This window comes from Euprymna scolopes, chromosome 42 (genome assembly GCF_053919585.1).
Source record: "Euprymna scolopes isolate OS-2025 chromosome 42, ASM5391958v1, whole genome shotgun sequence".
Classification (NCBI taxonomy): Eukaryota; Metazoa; Mollusca; class Cephalopoda; order Sepiida; family Sepiolidae; genus Euprymna; species Euprymna scolopes.
This window is the reverse complement of record NC_136523.1, coordinates 34,358,783-34,367,139: the sequence shown is the minus strand read 5'-3', so window position 1 is coordinate 34,367,139 and position 8,357 is coordinate 34,358,783. Positions and strand designations below refer to the sequence as shown.

At 37.8% G+C, this 8,357-nt stretch overlaps 1 non-coding gene across 1 annotated transcript; it reads right to left on the bottom strand.

Annotated features, from left to right (window-relative positions):
- Nucleotides 1-6,673: 6,673 nt before the first annotated feature.
- On the bottom strand, nt 6,674-6,746 carry Trnar-acg (transfer RNA arginine (anticodon ACG)). Its single transcript has one exon. It is a non-coding gene; the product is annotated as a tRNA-Arg (tRNA).
- Between the last annotated feature and the right edge of the window lie 1,611 nt (nt 6,747-8,357).

Below are 8,357 nucleotides of genomic sequence, written 5' to 3'. Positions count from 1 at the left end.
TTTATTACGCCATCTTTGAATTTTCATTTTATTCTTATCGATTTATATATTCCGTATCGCTTACTTACTATTTCTATCCTTTCTCCTTTTTTCTACTTTCTCTTCTATCTTCCCGATTTTTTTTCCTTTCTTCTTTTATTGTTGGCTCTGCTTTAGTGATTCCCATTATTTCATAATGGTCTATATTTTTTTTTTTAAATATCATCTACATATATACTACCCTGATACGGCCGGCATAATCATGTTGACACACCAGTTCTCCTGAAGTGAAGCAACGTTGAGCCTCTGTACCCTTCCTAATCAGCCAATGAGCAGGCACTTACAGGACAAAGGTCCAGTTGACTCGTTCCTTTGTGTGTGCTATATATATATATATATATATATATATAACTCAATAAATGTGTCCATACGACAAAAGTCTGGAAACTTATTGACGGCACCTCGTATATAATGGATAATTCTAACATGAGATGACTGTGGTCTTTAAAGAAATGAATGATCATAAAAGCTACGTTTCACATAAACATGGTTCGGACGGACATTTAGTCCAAAATGCTTGTTGAGACAAGATCAATTGCGATTTTTTTTTTCTGAACGACCGTTAACAATCTGTTAACAATCCGTTAAGTTCTAATTAAACAAAAGCAAACAATCTCTTTCAAACAATTAACTCCACTCAGATTTGTTGCGACAATTTCTCTTGTTTAACGACATCTCTTGACTAAGCAAGCAAGCAAACAAAGAAACATCGAAACACAGTTTATATAAGTTCAAGTGAGCAGGTGTCGCTGAGTGCACCCTTTTCGCACAAAACTGACTTTGCAATCTAGTGGATTTTTTTTTTTTTTTTTTTTTTTTTTTTCTTAGACTCCTTTTCACTCCAAAACAAGGTACATTGTCACTATGGACACGAGAGGGCTACTATTTGGGATCATGTTTAACAGGGCACTGTGGGGAGTTGAGCAGCGAGATGTCTGTTCACATTACATTTAAATTTCAACATATTAATGCAGTCAGAGAAACTAGAAACAGGCAAGGCCTGGGAGGGGGGACCTTTTGGGCGATTCCCAGACAGCATACCTCAGTCAAACAAGTACTAGGCCACGTAAATGACTGCGCACCTGTCGTGCTGATTGTCAAGAACGGATTCTTGACTGGTACTTTTCTACCCAGTCTTCAAGCAGCCAAAGCAGCAAGAAGACTCATCTTCATTGATAAAGTGTAGTATCTGTTCTGATGTTAAACTTAGTCTATTCTGTCCTTGGCCAGTGAAAGAGAATTTCTTATAGACTAAGGAAAGTTTAATTTTTGTCTCAATCCAGAGGGGGGGGGGTTCTTTTTTTTTTTTGTGGATCTGGATTTGAAAGCGGACCTTGTAGCTAACGTTGTCCTCATGGGTAGGCAAATAAATAGAAACATAATAATTTCAACTTCATAGTTGAGCGGACAAGAACAATCTACCACCATTAAGTATATGAAACAATTTTAATTAAAGTAGATGTTTTCATTAACAAATAGGACAATTCCTGGACTCAAATGATGGAACAATGAACGAGGAATCCAAACATGTCGTCCATATATGGAGTATTGTTGTCACATTTGAGCTGGTGCATCTGCTATTAGTCTCTCGCTCCTGGACAGGGTTTAAAAGAGAGTCTCCAACTTGATAGGTTCTGAACTGTCATCCTCTATCCTATCAACGAAACGTTGCATCCTTCTGCCTGTTCTACGAGTATGTTAATGGTGAATGCTCTGACGAACTATAAGCCCTTATACCCCCTCAGTGTAAATACTCCCGACGAACCAGACAAGCAGCAAAATCCCACCCCTTCACAGTAGAGATCTAGATGTAAGAAGGCCTTCTACTCTAATAGTTTCTTTCCCAGAACTGTTAGACTTTGGAACTCTCTTCCGGGTTCCTGCTTTCCCAACTGTACTGACTTGCAGAAGTTCAAGTGTAATGTGAACAGACATCTTGCTGCTCAACTCCCTAGATAGTATCCTTGCAACATGTCTCCGATAGTAGCCCCCTACATCAAAGTTGGACTATGCCTTGTTTGGGGGTAAAATGAAAAAAAAAAAAATTTTTCAAGTAAACCCCTTTCATAGTTATAACCCATTATAATTAAATAAGCATCCTCTTTCAATCATTTACCCCAAACAAGGCACATTGCCACTTTGAGGTAGGAGGGGGGGCTACTATCAGGAACATAAGCTACAGGGGCACTCTGTAGGGAGTTGGGCAGCAAGATGTCGTTTCACGTTACACTTGAACTTCTGCATGTGAGTACAGTTGGGGAAGCAGGAACCCAAAAGGGAATTCCAAAGTCTAGCGGTTCTGGGGAAGAAACTACTGGAGTAAAAGGCTCTCTTACATCTAGGGATCTCTACTGTGAAGGGGTGGGATTTAACTGCTTGTCTGGTTTGACGGGGGTATTTACGTCAAGGAGCTCAAGTGCTTGCAGTTTGTCGGAGCATTCACCGTTAAAGTACTTGTAGAACAGAGAGAGGGATGCAACATTTCGTCGATGAGACAGAGGTTGAAGCTTGGATGACAGTTTAGGACCTATCAGGTTGGCGACTCTCTTTTGAACCTTGTCTAGGAGTGAGAGACTAATAGCAGATGCACCATCCCAAATATGACAACAATACTCCATACATGGGCGAATGGTGGCCTTATAGAGGTACAGGATATTTTCGGGTGTTAGTATCTTTCTAGCATGGTAGAGAGAACCTACCTTCTTCACAGCGGTCCTGGCAATGCTCTCAATGTAATTGTTCCAACTCATGTTTCCTGTGAAGGTTAGGCCGAGGAGTTTAAAAGAAGTACTCTCAGATAAAGAGTCTTTGGCCCTTGCTATTGATGGTAGAGAAGACTCCTCCTATATCACAGAGATCACTTTAGTTCTCCCATCCCTTCTCCAAACAGTCTCAATATTTTATCACTGCACAATTATTTTGCTCCTGGTGTAACTTTCACTATTATGTTACCCAGCATCTTTTCTGATGACAAGCATTAGGTTTCGAAATACCATGGTATAAAGAGTTTTACTTATCCTACACCCTTAATTGATGTATCATCCTTATTGAATAAATTAATAATTCTATATAGATAAATATATATTTTATATTGTCATTTTCTTATTTTATTGATAATATATATATATATATATATATATATATTCCAGGTAGAAAGATATCCAAAAATTAAGAATAATTGAATTTCAACAAGGGTCGTTGATAGTGCTCAATCAAAGAGAGCAAATTATAGTTTTTATTATTCTTTATGTAAATACGTTGATATCTTGCTACGATGTGCAGACCGTTTTGATCATAATAGATTACATCAGGCAAGAAAAATTAGAAAAGGGTTCAAGACCATTAAATAATTTTAGAAGAGAGAAAATATACCATGCTCTTGTGATGACTTCTCTTATCTACGACCTCCTTCAACCCACAACCTTCCCAGCAGTTAGTACCCGCCTGCCGTTTTATAAAACTGCACGCCACCCTGAAGCAACCACCAACTTCCCGCAGACTGAGAAAAGTTCTTGCTGTGTCAATTCAGTTCCAACTTCATTTCCTCGTTTTCTACCCAGTCTTCAAGCAGCCAAAACAGCAAGAAGACTCATCTTCATTGATATAGTGTAGTATCTGTTCTGATGTTAAACTTAGTCTATTCTGTCCTTGGCCAGTGAAAGAGAAGTTCTTATAGACTAAGGTAAGTTTAATTTTTGTCTCAATCCAGAGGGGGGGGTTCTTTTTTTTTTGTGGATCTGTATTTGAAAACGGACCTTGTAGCTAACATTGTCCTTGTGGGTAAGCAAATAAGTAGAAACATAATAATTTCAACTTCATAGTTGAGCGGACAAGAACAATCTACCACTATTAATTATATAAAACAATTTTAATTAAAATAGATGTTTTCATTAACAAATAGGACAATTCCTGGACTCAAATGATGGAACAATGAACGAGGAACCCAAATATATCGTCCTGGTTCGTCGGGAGTAGTTCCAACTTCATTTCCTCGTTTGAAAACACAGTTTCCTTTTCCATCTTGCCACAGTTTCAATTCCAAAGCTGCTTTGCCATCTCGCAACTCTGCTGGTTTTGCAGTTAATCCTTATTATGATCTCTCGCCTTCTCTGCTGTCATCTCTGCCTCCTCCACAAGAATTTCACCAATATATGAACTAGTGGCCCCGTCCACTTCACAATCCTTCTTTAATACCGTTTTCAGGACAGCAGTCATGATTTTGGGAGCTGAACTTAGCCCAAAGCCTAACCTCGTCAGACAATTGAGCTGCCCCTTGTACTTGACCAGTTGATTCTGCCAAAGCTTTTCATCCATGTGAATCTCAAATAGGCCGACTTCAGGTCTACGATCTTAGTGGTCTGCTCCATCCTCCTCCATTTCCTCGTGACCTCTTTGCATACATTGATTCCCTCTTCCACCACCCCCTTACTCCTTTGAAGATTGTAATGCTGGGTATGAGGCAGTCAAACCAGCTGCCAACATTGCCCTACTTTTTATTGAAACCAACCGAGAGCTCTTTTTAGTATCCTCACTGTTCCCTTAAGTGCAATGGCAGGCTACGTGTTTGTTTAGCTCCTTGAAGTTCAGTACAGGTCTAACCTTGTTCTTGGTAGGCTGAACAATTACCATAAGTAACAGCATTCCCCTTTCTTCCCTGGACCAAGCTTCAGGATTCCCTCTTCTATTCACCCCTCCACTTCTTTTCTTGTCTCTCCTCACAATGTGCTCTCATAGCAATCCACTTTATTTCGTAGTTTTGGCAGCCAAGAGATCGCCACTCCACTGACCATCTCTCACCATCAAACTTCGCCAAGAAATCCTCATACAGGAAGCCTCTGGTTTTTGTGCTTTGATGTTCTCCCCACTTTCTTCTCCTGCCATCCCTGTCGCACTGAGGCATCCAAAAGTCACTTGGCCTTCCCGCGCTGTCATTCCCAGGTTCCTCCCCACATAACCAACCAATCCTGCCAGTCTCCTAATCGCTGAGGTGAACATGTCGACCGACTCACCACTCCATCTCAACTTTGAAAACTTGCCAAGTGTCTCAAAGGGTTCCTCTGCAAATGCTAATTTTAGTTGCTGTTCTACCAAGGAAAGGTTTCCTTTGTCTTCTTTCCGCATTTGCTGGTATATTGTGAGGGCTTCCCCTTCTAAGTATGATGGTAGCAAGTTAACCACATCTTCGATCTTCTGACACTTTGCCATCATCTTTAACTTGTCTAGCCATTTAAACAAGTCCCCTTCTTCAGTAAAGGGCCTCAACATTTGACCACTTAACCTCCAGTCAGCCATGTTTATTAAAATGTACCAAAATAGCTTTTGCTCTACAGAAGAGTAGGCTGGTTAAACGTGCTCACTCAACGCAAAGGCACACACCTCTCTCCCATCTGCCTTAATGACCAGCTCACTCCCTTTTATGTCCCACTTAAAAAAAAAAAACAACAAAAAAATGTCTTTCCCATCATGCACTGCCTTTCTCATCATACCCTCCAAGTGCATAAATGAGTCGGCCATTTTGTCTCTTCTTTAACATGGAGCAACACAGGTAAACCCTTCATTTTGTTTGCAAATAAACCACACGTACCAGTCACAGAATGAAGTTGAAGCATTCCAAAAATCACATAATTTGATCAAGTAGTTTTGTTTTGTTTTTTTATTAAAGAAAATCAAATTTCTTTCCATGTCGATATTTTACTCGATGTCCATGAGGTGGGAGTGGGGGGGGTAGCGGTGATGGTAAAATCAAGGGCAGACAATCGACTTTCATTTCAAGTTTTTTTTTTTTTGGATAATGTTGGAAAGACAATTTAAAATGCAAGATTTAAAACCAAACAACAATTTCTTAACGTGTAGTTTTTTTGTTTTTGTTTTTTTTAAAATCTTTATTTTTTCAGAAAATAAAATTTTCAAATAATAAAAACATCATTTTCGAAGGTTCAATTTATTTTTAGTTAAAAAAACAAAATTTGAAGAATATTAAATTGGCTTCAGCTTTCACTTATCGGTTAAAAAAACGGCAAATTTGTTTTTCGAAAAAAAAAAAAAAAAACGATCAATTTTTGTGATTTTTGGAATATGCAATGTTCCTTCTGTGACAAGTAGGTGCAATATAAAAGTTTTTCTTCATCGCAATAAGTGTACATTTAATTTTTCAAAGACACTGAGTTTCGTTTTATGTTCTCTCTCAGTATCGCCCATATTTCACATGCATATACAACAATAGAAACTATCATTCGTTTGAAGCAGCTGAGTGGCCTTGGCTACCGTATTCGAATAATAATGTTTATCTCATGCTCTGCCAGTCTATAATTTATTTGCATATTCATCAATAAAAACTATCAATGCTTAAAGGGATATATTTCGTTTGAAGCAGCTGATGTAATTAATAAAAGTCTTTTTTATAATTATTATAAACTAGCGGCTGCGCTGTGTCGGCACACACAACACCAAGTCAAACACAAAATTGAGTACACTCAACATCGTCTTACCATCAACGCTTACCCTATGAACTGAGTCAGGGAAATTCCCATATGCACAAAACAAAATCACTGAAAAAAAAAACACAAAAATACCCTGTGAACTAAGTGTAAGGATAATGAATAAACATTAGATAAAATGATTGTGAAAATTATTACAAACTTGCCAGGATTTGAACCTGGAATCTTCTGATCCGTACTCAGATGCGTTATCCATTGCGCCACAAGTTCTGTCCATATGCCGAAAGATGTTACCGTCAGTATATACAGACAGTGCTAAATATCGTTGACATGGGCAGGTAACTTTTTCGACACTTCGACGACAAGGCCCAAAACCCCTTATTTCCGGCTTTTTGTGTGACTCTATATGGTTCGTAACGAACAACGCATAGATAAGGAAAATCTGGGGACTCACATGTTTCAGAGAAAAAAAGAATTTTTCAATTCGGTGCATCTGTTCGAAAGTTTCATTATACACACACACACACACACAAATAAACATTTAGAATTTTATTAATAGTATAGATAGAAGTCCATTAAAAAAAAAAAGCGAGGAAAACATACAAAAATAAGAAAAAAGAAAAACTAATGCGCTTAATCTATTTCTGTTTAATATATTACATTTGAAATCAAATACAATTGATAAAAACTAAAAAAATTATAAGTAGAAGTCCATTAAAATAAAGTATAAAAAAACAAACAAAAAAAAAACGTTTTTGTTTCACCACATTTCGGCCAACTCATCCTCTGGCCTTCTTCAGGTGGTTAATCATAGTTGTTGCCTCACCACATTTCGACCAACTAATCCTCTGGTCTGCTTGGGTAGGATTGAAACCGTTATGTTCAGACAATGCTCACCTAGAACCATAGAGACTCAACGTCTCTATCCACTGCATGATGAAACCACAACCATGAAGATGGAGAGAAGAGTCAGCAAAGAGAACAAATCCACAAATTATGAAGCTTCATCTCAAAGGATTCCAAAATTACAACCCCCCCCCCCTGAAATCTACTTCTATTTAATATATTACATTCAAGTTATATAGGGTGTTCGTATTATTTGGATTCATCGGACTAGTTCTCATCTTGAGTGTAATTTTCATAACGTTTCGGCCGGTGTAACCTCTGATCTTTTTCAAACGGCCGAAACGATGTGAAAATTACACTCAAGATGAGAACAGTAGTCCGATGAATCCAAATAATACGAATAATCATCTCAAAAATTCAGAAACGTCTCATACAGGATGGCGCAAAAGTCACTAAGAGGTCACAAGATGCTCTCATTTCGCCATTTTTAATGTTTATTTATTTATTTTTTTTTCAGATGTGTTGCTGGTGAGACTTTGGAAATTTATTTTGAAGAAATATAGAATCGCACAGTGATAAAATTATTTTATCAAAATTATTTATAAAAACTAAAACAAAATCAATTATAAAAACTCAAAGAGTGTATTGACGTCATTTTCACCAAGTTTCATTTGCATATTCAGCAATAAGGTACTTAATAATTAGGCTATGACAACAGCATATTCTTTTCATTGTTTTGACTCTCGAGTATATATGTGACACAATTAGACAATGATTCAACCGAGAACCACATCATTCTACGGCAAGAGAGAAAGCACACAGTTGCTGAAGCAGTCTCTTGGAGAGCGGATTATATCTCGCTATGGCAATGTGAATTGGCCAGCACGTTCACCAGACTTCTCCAGTCCAGACTTTTGTTTTGGTATAATCAGACTATTTATGTGGACTGTTCAATAAAAACTTATTTACATTGGATATAAAGACAATATTGTAGTCAGCTGGAAAGCAAACCAGCGGAACAGAGTCCCACAGGCA